The sequence below is a fragment of the Chiloscyllium punctatum genome, chromosome 41, assembly GCF_047496795.1.
Source record: "Chiloscyllium punctatum isolate Juve2018m chromosome 41, sChiPun1.3, whole genome shotgun sequence".
NCBI lineage: Eukaryota > Metazoa > Chordata > Chondrichthyes > Orectolobiformes > Hemiscylliidae > Chiloscyllium > Chiloscyllium punctatum.
In genome coordinates this window covers 49,707,747-49,722,442 of record NC_092779.1, presented here as the reverse complement: position 1 = coordinate 49,722,442, position 14,696 = coordinate 49,707,747, and the positions used below count along the sequence as shown (strand labels likewise).

Genomic DNA, 14,696 nt, shown 5'->3' with positions numbered 1-14,696 from the left:
ATCTGCTGCTTTTTCAATGCTGAAAGTAGTTTGAAGAGGTCACTGGAAAGTTTGCCCAACCTCTGGTCACTAATTTGCCAATTTCTGGAAAATCAGTGAGAGTTTCTGACCCCTGATAAAAATCAGTGGGAAACACAACTTGCCTCTGACCTCTAACATGTAAAGTAACTAATAATATGGTCTTGCCTCAAATGTCAACTATTCTATCACTCTCCGATTATTTTATCTGTCGTAATTCGCAATGCAAAATGTGGGAGATTAATAATGTTGAACAATTCTAGGACTATCACACATATGCAGAAGTTGTCCAGATGGGCTGGCTTGAGGCCAGAGTTGTTGAGTTTGAAAATGGAACCAATGAGCTGCTTCTTGCTACCAAGGCAGATAGCTCACATGAGCAAACTCCTCAACCTTGCAAATCTGTCTCATCTGACCCAAGTTTCACTTCACTATGGTGGGCATAGGATCCATCTGGGCCTGCTATCCCCAGAAGAGCAGTATTAAGGTGAGCCAATTGAAAGGCGGCATGATGGCCCAGTAGTTAGCTAGCACTGCTGCCTCACAGCGCCAGGGACCCGGGTTCGATTCCAGCCTCGGGTGATTGTGCAAACTGCACACAGCATTCTCCCAGTGTCTGCGTGGGTTTCCTCTGGGTGTTCCAGTTTCCTCCCACAGTCTAATGATGTGCAGGTATGGTGAACTGACCATGCTACATTGCCAGGAGTGTTCGGGGATGTGTAGGTTAGGTGCATTAGTCAGGGGTAAATATAGGATGGTAGGGGAATAGGTCTGGGTGGGTTGCTTTTGGAGAATCGAAGTGGACTTGTTTCAGAGAACGCCTCTGGGACACCCGCACCAACCAACCCAACCGCCCCGTGGCTGAACACTTTAACTCCCCCTCCCACTCCGCCAAGGACATGCAGGTCCTTGGCCTTCTCCATCGCCAGACCATGGCAACACGACACCTGGACGAAGAGCGTCTCATCTTCCGCCTAGGAACCCTCCAACCACAAGGGATGAATGCAGATTTCTCCAGCTTCCTCATTTCCCCTCCCCCCACCTTTTCTCAGTCCCAACCCTCGGACTCAGCACCACTTTCTTGACCTGCAATCTTCTTCCTGACCTCTCCGGCCCCACCCCCTCTCCAGCCTATCACCCTCACCTTAACCTCCTTCCACCTATCGCATTCCCTACGCCCCTCCCCCAAGTCCCACCTCCCTACCTTTTATCTTAGCCTGCTTAGCACACCCTCCTCATTCCTGAAGAAGGGCTTATGCCCGAAACGTCGATTCTCCTGCTCCTTTGATGCTGCCTGACCTGCTGCGCTTTTCCAGCAACACATTTTTCAGCTCTGATCTCCAGCATCTGCAGTCCTCGCTATCTCCTTGTTGGGCTGAAGGGGCTGTTTCCACACTGTAGGGATTCTAAGGCCAGTCTTGCTAATCTGAGAATTCACTTCAATAGTTTGCTTGTATTTTCAGCCCTCAGATCTCTCTTACCAACTCATGCTTTCCACCCCTGTATGTCAACTCAAGATTCTTCCATGCCTGTTCTCCAAGTACACACACAGCACAGAACTAATGAACCTCATAAACCAAAAGAGAAAATGCTAGAAAATCTCAGCAAGTCTGGCAGCATCTGTTGGGAGAGAAAAGAGCTGACATTTCGAGTTTAACTCCCCTTTGTCAAAGCTGCTTTGACAAAGGGTCAGTTAGACTCTAAATGTCAACTCTTTTCTCTCCTTACAGATGCTGCCAGACCTGCTGAGATTTTCCAGCATTTTCTCTTTTGGTTTCAGATTCCAGCATCTGCAGTAATTTGCTTTTAATGAGCCTCATAGTTAGAATGGTACTTGTGGAAGGGCTTAGAAACATCCATTCATGATTTTATTTTTTTAAAAAGCTGTTGAAACAACCAAACCTTTAAAGCTTCAATACTGAAGTTTTAAGAACTTAACTCCTCTTGAATTTTGTGCAACTCAAAATTGTTAATAGCTCATAAAAAAGTCATAACATCAAAAAGATATTCATCAAGCAAAATTTTCCCTTCTGCACCTGCGTCAACAAAATTGATTCTTGTAATGGAAGTCTGGACAAGTCTTAATGAATTTGATCTCTATCAAGGGCTTTCTATTTTCTGTAGACTTAAATCAGATAAAAGTCAAAAAGAGGGAGTTTTTAGATTGTTTATAGGCTGAATGTCTCTCCAACAAAAAGGGATCTGGGTGATAACACTAAAGAACGTTTTGAAAGCAATTACAACAAACCAAGTTGGGTTTCTCTTAAACAAAGGTAGGACAAAGCTTTTTTTTAAAAAGTATTATTTTATCAGGGCGTTGCTATAAATCAAATTGCCTATTTTCTTGGAATGGAAGGATAACTAATTCAAATTAAATGGGGTTGAGAAAGAAAATGTCAGATCACATACAGCACAAATGGGAGATTTTCAAGTAGAAAATAAGGGGTATAGGTTAAAAGGTATTCCAAATAGGATTCTGAGGAATTCCTTCAAGAGATGGACTTCCATAGTATATGTAATTTTTAAAAAGAAAACTCAAAAGGGACAGGGAAAGGAAATTCAAAAGAAATTATGGTCAAGCATAAAAGCATTGAGCATAAACTAAAGAGATATTAGGAATAATACAGAAGAAAATTCAGGAAAAATGGGAAGTCCCAAATACATTTTTTATTAAATTCACTGTGGAATATGGAAGTCACTGGCTGATTGTTCTAGGATTCCTTGATGCCACACTCCATCAAATATGGCCTTGTGGTTAAGGGCAGTCACTTTCACCTCACCTTTGGAAGTCAGCTCTTTTATCCAAGGCCATAATGTGGGTAGAAGCTGAGTGGCCATGGGGGAGCCCAAACTGAGCTATAACCTGCTCATTGGCGCAGGGTAAGTGTTACTTGATAGCGCGATAATTGGCCAAGTTGGATTTGTTCTGCCTTTTGTGTACAGGACATACTTGAACATTTTTCCACATTGTTGAGTAGATGCCAGTGTTAGTGCTTTGTTGTTGGAACATCTTAGCTAGGGGTGCACCAAGCTCTGGAGCACAGGATTTCAGTATTATTGATGCAATTTGCAGTGTCTTGTGCCTGCCACCAATTTCTGATGTCATGCCAAGTGACCGGAATTGGCTGGAGACTGGAATTTGTGATGCTGAAGATCACGGTGGGAGGCTAAGATGGATCATGTACTCAGCATCCCACACCCAAGATTGTTGTAAATGCTCTAGCCTTATCCTTAGCATGATCTTCTGGGCTCCCCACCAGAGGATGGAGATATTTGTGATGTTACCTTCAATAAATGAGTTGTTGTTTAATCAGCCACCACCATTCATGTTTGGATGTGGCAAGACTGCATTGCTTATGTCTGATCCCTTGTTTGTCGAAAGAGACCTGGGAGTGCAGGTTCATAGTTCCTTGAATGTGGAGTCACAGGTGGATAGGATAGTGAAGAAGGTGGTTCCTTTATTGGTCAGAGCACTGAGTACAGGTGTTGGGAGGTCATGTTGCAGCTGTACAGGATGTTGCTTAGGCCACTTTTGGAATATTATATGCAATTCTGGTCTCCCTTCTATCGAAAGGATGAAAGAAAGGGTTCAGAACTTGAAAGGGTTCAGAAATGATTTACAAGGATATTGCCAGGGTTGGAGGATTTCAGCTATAGGGAGAGTCTGAATAGGCCGGAACTGTTTTCCCTGGAGCATCAGAGGCTGATCTTATACAGGTTTGTAAAATCAAGAGGGGCATGAATAGGATAAATAGACAAAGCCTTTTCCCTGGGGTTGTTGGGGGGGGGGGGGGGGAAGGAAAAGCGGGGGAGTCCAGAACTAGAGGGCATAAGTTTAGGTTGAGAGGGGAAACATTTAAAAGGGACCTAAAGGGCAACTGGTGCATGCATAGAATGAGCTGTCAGAGGAAGTGGTAGAGGCTGGTACATTTACAATATTTAAAAGGCATCTGGATCGATATACAAATAGGAAGGGTTTAGGGGGATATGGGCAAGGTGGTGGCAAATGTGATTTTTAACTTAATCTAATCCCAACACCAGGTTATAGTCCAACAGGTTTAATTGGAAGCACACTAGCTTTCGGGGCATTGCTCCTTCATCAGGTGGTAGTGGAGGGCTCCACAACCACCTGATGAAGGAGCGACACTCTGAAAGCTAGTGTGCTTCCAATTAAACCTGTTGGACTATAACCTGGTGTTGTGTGATTTTTAACTTTGTACACCCCAGTCCAACACCGGCATCTCCAAATCGGGATTAGATTAGGTTAGGATATCTGGCCGGTATGGACGAGTTGGACCAAAGGGTCTGTTTCTGTGTTGTACATCCTTATGAGTCTATGATTTGTAGAACTTTCAGGGCATTGCTCCTTCATCAGGTGGTGGGTGGCACGGTGGCACAGTGGTTAGCACTGCTGCCTCACAGCGCCAGAGACCCGGGTTCAATTCCCACCTCAGGCGACTCTCTGTGTGGAGTTTGCACATTCTCCCCGTGTCTGCGTGGGTTTCCTCCGGGTGCTCCGGTTTCCTCCCACAATCCAAAAATGTGCAGGTTAGGTGAATTGGCCATGCTAAATTGCCCGTAGTGTTAGGTGAAGGGGTAAATGTAGAGGTATGGGTTTGGGTGGTATACGCTTCGGCGGGTCGGTGTGGACTTGTTGGGCCGAAGGGCCTGTTTCCACACTGTAAGTAATCTAATTTAACTCAGTCTGTCTCAGTTGCTGTATAGCATGGAAGTAGTCCTGTTTTGTAGATTCACAAGGTTGACACCCCATTTTTAGGTATGTTTAGTCCTGCTTGTGGTATGCCAGGATTGATCCCCTAGCTTTGCTAGTAATGAGGTTTGGAGTTACTAGATCTGCTCAAAAGTCTATCTCAATAATAACAGTAATGGCACCACACCACACATGGAGGCTATTGTTGATGTGAAGTTAGGAGTCTGTTTTTGAGGAATGTTCATTAGCCATGCTTTCCGATAATGTGATGGACAGACGCATCCTGAATGCATAGGATTTAATGCCGCCACCTCTGCTAAATTTGTCCTGTTATTGGGAAAGATACAGATGGTGATGGCATTGCCTGGGACAGAGTGTAGAAGGTGGCACTGTGGCCCAGTGGTTAGCATGTCTGCCTCACAGTGCCTACGACCTGGGTTTGATTCAAGCCTCGGGCGACTGTCTGTGTGCAGTTTGCACATTATCCCTGTGTCTGCGTGGGTTTCCTCCGGGTGCTCTGGTTTCCTCCCACAGTCCAAAGATGTATATATTAGATGAATTGGCCATACTAAATTGCCCATAGGTGTTCAGGATGTGTAGATTAGGTGCATCATTCAAGAGAAATGTAAAGTAATAGGGTAGGGAACGGGTCTGAGTGGGGTACTCTTTGGAGAGTCGCTGTGGACTTGTTAGACCAAATGGCCTGTTTCCACACTGTAGGGATTCAATGATAATCCAATGAGTTTAACTGTCAGGCTGTTCCTTGAGTAATCGGAGACAGTTCTCACAATTTTTTTTTCTTGAGCCCTCAGGTGTTGCAAGATGGTCCTTGCAGGTCAAGTCTGCCATTGTCATTTCCAGTAGTATGTCAGGTTTCATTCCCATTTTGAAACTTTTTAAAACAATTGATACATTTGAGAGGACAGTTAAGAGTTAAACACTTTTGCTATGGTTCTAAGAGTTACATGTAGACTAGACCAGGTAATGGCAACAATTTTCCTTCCCTGAAGGTTAGCTGGCCCTTTACAACATGGTCATCATTAGAGTTGTAACTCCAGATTTTTATTTACTTCAAAGTCCATTAATTGTAGAAGTAGGAATTGAACAGGAGTCCCTAAAACATTACCTGGGTCTCTGGATTACTAGTTCAATGTCACTATGCCATCATCACTTCCGTGTGAAAGATTCAAGATTCTGCAACTTTTATTGAAATCCTTGTCGACATTTACTCCTCAACCAACACTGCGTGAGAACAATTGCTTCATTTCCTTCTTGTAACAATGTTTATTTTTGCAAAATAGCTGCTGCATTTGCCTGTTTAACAACACTGTCTGTACTATAGAAATATTTCATTGACTTTTAATGTAAATTACTAGAAAAATCCTAGATTTTTTTTCTTAATACGATGATGCTCGCACTGAGAACTAGGAAAATATTTGTCTTAGTTCAGCTGACACATTAAACTATGCAGAGGCTTCTCTGGTGAATGCAGAAGATTCCACATCATGAGTTTGAAGAGCAGGGGACTTAACCCCATCAATATTTTTCACTCAACATCATATTATCAATTTACTTCATGTAGGAGCTGACTGTGCTTAAATTGGCTGCTTGTTTCCACATTACTCCAATGATGAATGCTTCAAAGTTACTTCATTAGTTTAACATACTTTGAGACACTGGGAAAGGTACTAATAATGTCTGTTTCTCTTTCCTTCATCTCATCTTAACGTTTTGATAAATGTCAAATCTAACTGAATTTTTGCTATAATTACATCTATGAATGGATGATTAAATTTTGGCATGAATAGTATAACACAAGCTAGCCAAATTTTCACATCCTATTAATACTGTGCACATTTATTAATGCTGGTATATATTTTAGAACAGTCAACTAACAAAACACAAGCAGGAAGCAATTTGAGTCACTGTCAGGACTCACTGTATATGGTCTGGATGGTGCTTCAGAAGTTGACCTTCCATTTTGTATCATTTTACAGGAGTGTGAATACCTGGATACAATGAGATGGGCAGCATAGTGCTCAGCGGTTAGCACTGCTGCCTCACAGCGTCAGGGACTTTGGTTTGGATTCAGCCTCAGGTGACTGTGTGTGTGGAAGTCTGCACACATTTCCTTTGGGTGCTCTGGGTTCCTCCCACATCCAAAGAGTGCAGGTTAGGTGGATTGGCCATGTTAAACTTCCTTTTAGAGTCTAGGGATGTGCAGGCTAGGAAGATTAGCCATGGGAAAGGGTTAGAGGTTTAGGATAAAGGGGTGGGTCTGATGCTCTTCAGAGGGGCAGTGTGGCCTTGATGGACCGAATGGCCTGCTTCCACACTGTAGGATTTTGATACAAGTGGATAAATTATTTTGTTGATTGTTTTGCTGTCTGGAGGCAATTGCTGTTTGTGATGTGACTTGCACTGTGCCAAACCTTTTATTGAAGTAATTATTACAGTGCCGAATCTTTATTATTGAGACAATGTACATGATCCTGTTGTTACTTGTTCAGTATGTAAATTACCCAGATATAATATTTCTCCACACCCTCATGGTGGTTTGTATGGCATGAGAATGCATGTGACAAGAATATGAGTGCTAGAAATTTCAGCATAAAAGATGGTGATTTGCCCATCACTGTGCCAATTCTTCAAAAAGAACTGTTTTACTTAAACAACTAATAGCTATTTTTGCATAACTTTTAAATCATTTTTCTATTTCACATTAATTTATTTTTAATATATAATGTTAATTTTAATAATATTATTCTAAATAGATATCATGACATCAATTTCTAAGCCATTCGTGTTAATATTTTCCTGATTCCATATCCTTTCAGAACATCATAAACTTCTGGCTTCCTCACTTGTCTTATTGGTTATCTTGAAATTATATTTCCTTTTTGTTACTAGCTTACCGACCAGTGGAAACAATCATTTTCTGTTGGCCATCTCAAAAGTCTTCAACATTTTGCAAACCTTTATTGGATTCTTTCATTTTGCCAAGAAAGAACTCTCAATTCCATCAATTCATAAAAGTAGCCTAAGGTTATCCATAACTGCTGGCTGGTCATTTTCCCCTCTATCACAGATGTAAAATTTGCCTTTTTCTGCTAGGTGGGAATTATTGCCATTACCAAAGATTTGATAAAGGTTTGATAAGGTATGGCTTGCATCTTCTACTTTCTTCTTCCCACCTGCTTCAGACTTCTGAAATGTATACCATCCAGATCTTTGCCAATGATAGTTGCATTTTTTCCCCAAATATGATGTCCTGTTGAACATGCATCACCCAGAGTGTTTTGTTCATCTTTGAGGTATTCAACAGCCCCATCTTCACCTCTTCCTGTCAAAACTGAATCAAAGTCTATATTTAACAGCTTACCTGACACCTTTTGAAATGAGTAAAGATTTTGTTAATTTTACTTGATGTCAATTGTTGCAACCTAAGTAAACTACTTAAAACTGGAGTCAATGGGAATCAGAGAAACATTTGTTGGAGTCATACCTAGCAAATAGTAAGATGGCTGTGCTTGTTGGAAGTCAGCCATCTCAGCTCCGGGATATCTCTGCAAGAGTTCCTAAGGCAGTGTCCTAGATCCAACCATCTTCAGTTACTTCATCAATGACCTTCCTTCCATCATTAGGTCACAAATGGGGATGTTCGCTGATGACCTTACCAGCACAGAAATCCCCCATTATCAATATCATGGGGTTTGCTGTTGACCAGAAATTGAACTGGACCAGCTAAAACCGTGGCTATAAGAGTCGGTCAGAATGTAGGCATCTGCAGAAAGTATTTCACCTCCTAACTCCACTATCTAGAAGGCACGAGTCAGGCGTATGATGGAATACACCCTACTTGCAACTCCAACAATATTCTGACACCACTCAGGACAAACAGCCCACTTTATTGACACAACATCCACAAATATTTATTCTCATCACCACCAACCTCAGTATCAGCTATTTGTCATCTACAAGATGCACTGCAGAAATTCATTAAGGCTACTTAGACAGCACCTTCTAGATGGTAATGGTTGTAGATTTAGAAGAATAAGCAAATACATGGGAACACCATAACGTGAAAGTTCCCCTCCAAGCTACTCAGCATCCTGACTTGGAAATATATCACTGCTAGTTCAGTGTCACTGGGTAAGAATCCAAGGCAATAATGATATTGGGGTCTACAGACAACGGCAGTTCAAAGAGGCAGCTCACAACCATCTTTAAAGGGATGGACAATAAGAGTGCTGGCTTAGCCAGAAGTGTCCACATCCCATGAATGAAGAAAATAAATCCACCTCAAGTGTCAAAGGAGGTTCCACTTCAATGAATTAAAGATAGCCATCCAAGAAGAAAAACAGGTAGCCCCTCCAAAACGGAAGAAAAAAGACAGGCACCTCTCAGTACTGCATTGATGTGTCAAACCGTATATGATCAAGAGTGCAATCAGACTTGGCTTCTGACTCTTCAGCAAGAGCACTAGCGACTGAACCAACTCAACTACCGCTTAACGTTGAACACACTGACCATAAACATGAAGATACCAAGACAAGTTGTCACAATCAATTCCCATTTCAATGATGAGTCAGATAATTATAAAAAAAAGGTGCAGCAAGTGACATCATTAATAGCTAGGATCTCATAACTTCATCACTATCCAGTCATTCTGACTGGAAGACCTTAGATTTGGCATCAGCTGAACCAGTATGGCTCTACAGTATCCCAAAACCAAATATGTCATTCACAATTACTACCCAGACTTGCATATGAAGAATGACTGTACAGGGGAAGATAGCAAATGACCCAACCCCAACTGAGACAAGATAAGGATTAAAAAATTCGAACACAATGAGAAATAACAAAAAGGATTGAAAATTTTGGATTCTGAATTTGCTACACTTCCTGACTAATAGAACATGGGTGTGATGTCAATGGCAGCAATATTCACAATTCCTCATCAGGAACAGCAAGATTCTGAAAACTTCACTACTCTTATGTGTTAAAGGTAGGCTTTGGGGAGAAAAGCCAAAAGGAGGTAATCCTGTAGAATCACTAGTGTGATCACCCATAAATCATCATTTAACAGGAGTATGACTGATCACTAATGTGGTTAGTTAAAAGCTAGATTCAGCCCAGTTACTAATTTAGATTAGATTAGATTAGATTACTTACAGTGTGGAAACAGGCCCTTTGGCCCAACAAGTCCACACCGCCCCGCCAAAGCGCAACCCACCCATACCCCTACATCTACCCCTTACCTAACACTACGGGCAATTTAGCATGGCCAATTCACCTGACCTGCACATCTTTGGAGTGTGGGAGGAAACCGGAGCACCTGGAGGAAACCCACGCAGACACGGGGAGAATGTGCAAACTCCACACAGAGAATCGCCTGAGGCGGGAATTGAACCCAGGTCTCTGGCGCTGTGAGGCAGCAGTGCTAACCACTGTGCCACCGTGCTGCCCACGGCCATTTAGTACCTATCACAAAATGTTTCTTCCAATAGAATCTTAATTCCTGTTCCTGATTGGGTTAGAAATCAAGATCAAAATAAGTTTCCTCATCTTCACGTCAATCAAACTCAATCATTCAATCCATTCTAGTGGCATGCCGTGTTCATAATCTAAACATCCTTACCATCTATCAAACCAATGGAAATCCAGTCTTCACAGTCTTAAATAACATTGCACATAGTGGATTCAATACACTTAAACATTTCTACACCAGTTTGACAATATGCTGAATTTTGTTCCATGCAAAATCTATCCAAATTTATCAGTTCTCTTGCATCAATATAGAGAAGACATTAGTTTAAGGAATTATGTTTATACTTTTCCCTGAACCGAATAAGGAAGACATCCCCTTGGGGGTGACAGCACTGTACTTTTTGTGCAACTATTTTTTGTTTTCATTTGGATTCAATAGCCTATTGGTTAAACTTTGAGAGTCAATAACCAGCACTTTTTTGTAGTAATCCAGCAGTATAATATCATAAAGCACAGAAGATAACCATTTGGTTCATCACAACGGTGCTCCAAAAGACGCTACACAAGTTAGTCATACATCTCTGCTCTTTCACAAACTTAAGCAAATCTTTCATTCAAGTATTTATCCACTCCTTTTGAAAGTAACTACTGTCTCTAGCGCCACAATCTGTTTTTCAGAGAGTGCATTTGAACTCATTAAATCGCCGCACTAAAAGCTTCTCACCTTCCCTTCTATACTGCAGCAGTTCAAAAAGACAGCTCATCACAACCTTCAAGGGGAGTTCGGGATGGACAATAAATGTTGGCCAGCCAGCTAGTGACACCCACATTCCCCAAATGAGTGAAAATCAAAAGTTAGAAGTAACTACACTTCACAAGTTTTTCATTGACTAGAAAGTGCTTTTGGACATCATGAAATTATGAGAAGTGTTAAATAAAAGCAAGTCTCTTTCTGGTTCATTTGTTAATTATCTTATGCAAGGTGATCAAAAATAGCAATAACTCACACTTTTGCCTTTTCTCTTTCTGATGGCAGGATATTTCTCAGACTTGAAAAAGGAAGAAACTGTCTGACGGGCAAGATCATGGAACTACTGGAGTTTATAGTAATAGAATAGTCTGGTAAAAGGGGCAGAAGAGTCAAGTCATTTTCTCATTAGACTGACCTCTTCTCATTGTGGCAACAAAACCAGATGCAGGACAGTTATTTGTCAGCCACTGTATTATAAAGGAACAGTTAGCACTCTTCTTTGACATAGTTTGAATCTCATAAGCACCAAGAATCTCTACCTGTGCCTTCTAATTTCAGATAGCGTGGCCACTACCCAAAAGGTTACCCATTTTAAAACCGAAATCAGGCCATGCTCACAATGATAGAATACTGTTTTCCTAAGTCCCACTATCCACCATGTTGCCTCTTTTTGCGGCCTTCTGTCAAGACCTGGTCATAGCCTGTCACCAGCAAGTCTCCCTATTCTGTCAGCAAAGAGACACGGTGTATATCTCTGGTTTACCATCATAAGGGTCACATTTTCAAGTTGGAGCCAAATTATAGCAGCACAAGGTAAGCTGTCAAGGGATGGAGCAGAAGACTATTCTTTCCTCATAGGGTGCATGATAACTCCACATCAAATTGACAGCAGTCAAAGCAGAACCAAACAGCCACCAAAGGCTACACAGCAATAAACATTATGTGCTGGAACTCAGGTCCCAATTAGTCTTGAAACCAATCCAGTTGTTTAAAATCATGTTTGCATATAACACTAACCCCAAAAAAGTACTAGCAGCAACAGATATTGCCACTAAATTACTTTATTGACCTTACTGAAATATTAGTGGAAAGCATTTAAACCCACTGCTACAAGGAACATATAATTCATCACAGGAAAGAGTAGAAGCACAAATCCAGGGGCAAGAAAGTGACAATATTTGGAGTGTTTGATCTACTATTTTGATTGGAAGTAGAAGCACCAATAGGTTACCCCCATCCACAAAATACTTTGGCTTTGAAACCAGTAAGGTACATGGTTAGGTTTGATAAGATAAAAGCGTCATTTTCATTTCCAGACTAAACAGATGATAAAACAAAAAGAGTGGTATTTCAAAAATCACTTTAGTTTTGCCAAAACACTTCGTGTTCCAAGAGTGGTTACGTGACAAGGTTGTTTTAAATGTTATCAAAATAACTCCTGGTTTTATGCACGTATGACTGCTGTAAATAGGAGTTACTTATTGAGAAAGGCATTTCTAAATAATTATGTTGTTACTTTCTATAAATTCTATGCCTAAGTTATGCCACAAACAAAGGATAAACAGCAAATAAAAATACCCAGCTCCATACCAACCAAATAGAGTTCTATAGGAACCTTACACCCTTTTTTTTACTGCGGGAAAGTAAAACTAAAACGGGTCAAACATTTGTTTTCACATTTCATACCTTGGGAGGAGAAAATTCCAGCCCTGAAGGAAAGAAGCTGAGATCAGTAGAAGTTGTTTATCTGCTGAAGTTATTGGACAGCCTGGTACGAAATCCGCCTCACGCCTGGGAAAACACACACACACAGAGGCAGGCACACGATGCAACTTTTCAGCTGCTGTAGCTTTCTAAGTTGCTCTGCTGATTCGATAGGCTTCACACACAACCAAGACGCACGTCCTAGCCAGAGACAGCCTCACACCAGAAACAGACACTTCAGTTTTTGGTGGCTTTGCTTTCACGGTGAGCTGGCATGACTGGTTTCGTGAATGACTGATTTGAAAACACAACAGCTTTCTTTTTTTTTTAAACAGCAAGTTAACCTCAGCAGACACCCACGTCATAAGCTGTCTCCACCCATGATTAAACAGGAAACTGAGCACAGAACTTCCTCCTTTCTCTGTCAGCAGTTTAAAAATTGACAAAGAAGACTTCAGTTTTGCGAAGAGCTGCTCGATGCAGGAGCTAATCCATAGATTCCAGTCAACAATTCTTCTCTGGGATGATCAACATCCTGAAAAAAGGTTAATGGTATTTAAAGAAAAATGTATATCAAAGACACAGTGGCTCAGTGGTTAACGTTGCTGCTGCCTCACAGCGCCAGGTACCTGGGTTCGATCCCAGTATCGGGTGACTGTGTGGAGCTTGCCCATTATACCCATGTCTGCGTGAGTTTCCTCCCACAATCCAAAGATGTGTAGGTCAAGTGAATTGGCCATGCTAAATTGCCCAGAATGTTAGGTGGATTAGTCAGGGGAATGGGTCTGGGTGGATTACTCCCTGGAGGGTTGATGTAGACTTGTTGGGCCGAAGGGCCTATTTCCACACTTATAGTCATAGAGATGTACAGCACGGAAACAGACCCTTAGGTCCAACTCATCCAGATTTACCGATCTAGCCCCACCTGCCAGCACCCACTCCAAACCCTTCCTATGCATATATCCATCCAGATGTCTTTTAAATGTTGCAATTGTACCAGCCTCCATCACTTCCGCTGGCAGCTCATTCCATACATGTACCACCCTCTGCGTGAAAATGTTGCCCCTTAGGTTGCTTTTATATCTTTTCCCCTCTACCCTAAACCTATGCCCTCTAGTTCTGGACTCCCCCATCCCAGGGAAAATACTTTGTCTATTTATCCTATCCAAGCCACTCATGATTTTATAAACCTCTATAAGGTCACCCCTCAGCCTCTGACGCTCCAGGGAAAACAGTCTAGATTAGAGTGGTGCTGGAAAAGACAGCAGGTCAGGCAGCATCCAAGGAGCAGGAAAATTGACATTTCAGGCAAAAGCCCTTCATCAGGAATATTCCTGATGAAGGGCTTTTGTCCGAAACATTGATTTTCCTATTCCTTGGATGTTGCTTGACCTGCTGTGCTTTTCCAGCACCACTGTAGTCTAGATTCTGGTTTCAGCATCTGCAGTCCTTGTTTTTATCTAGGGAAAACAGCCCCTACCTATTCATACTCTCCCAATAGCTCAAATCCTCCAACCCTGGCAACATCCTTGTACATCTTCTCTGAATCTTTTCAAGTTTCACAACATCTTTCCAATAGGAAGGAGACCAGAATTGCACGCAATATTCCAACAGTGGCCTAACTAATGTCCTGTACAGCCGCAACATAACCTCCCAACTCCTGTAGTCAATACACCTACCAATAAAGGAAAGCATATCAAATGCCTTCTTCACTATCCTATCCACCTACAATTCCACTTTCAAGGAGCTATAAACCTGCACTCCAAAGTCTTTTTTTTCAGCAACACTCCCTCGGACCTTACCATTAAGTGTATAAGTCCTGCTAAGATTTGCTTTCCCAAAATGCAGAACTTCACATTTATCTAAATTAAACTCCATCTGCCACTTCTCAGCCCATTGGCCCATGTGATCAAGATCCCGTTGTAACCTGAGGTAACCCTCTTCGCTGTCCACTGCACTTCCAATTTTGGTGTCATCAGCAAACTTACTAGATATACCTGTTATGCTCACATCCAAATCATT

At 41.8% G+C, this 14,696-nt stretch overlaps 1 protein-coding gene across 2 annotated transcripts in view; it reads right to left on the bottom strand.

The window, feature by feature from the left end:
* The window catches only part of LOC140465061 (E3 ubiquitin-protein ligase RNF144B-like), an 80,697-nt gene extending 67,652 nt beyond the window's left edge, over positions 1-13,045 (bottom strand). For both annotated transcript variants that reach the window (XM_072560906.1, XM_072560904.1), the window contains exon 1: positions 12,657-13,045. The gene's annotated coding sequence lies outside the window, so the exon portion shown is untranslated. The remainder of the gene's footprint in view (positions 1-12,656) is intronic.
* Between the last annotated feature and the right edge of the window lie 1,651 nt (positions 13,046-14,696).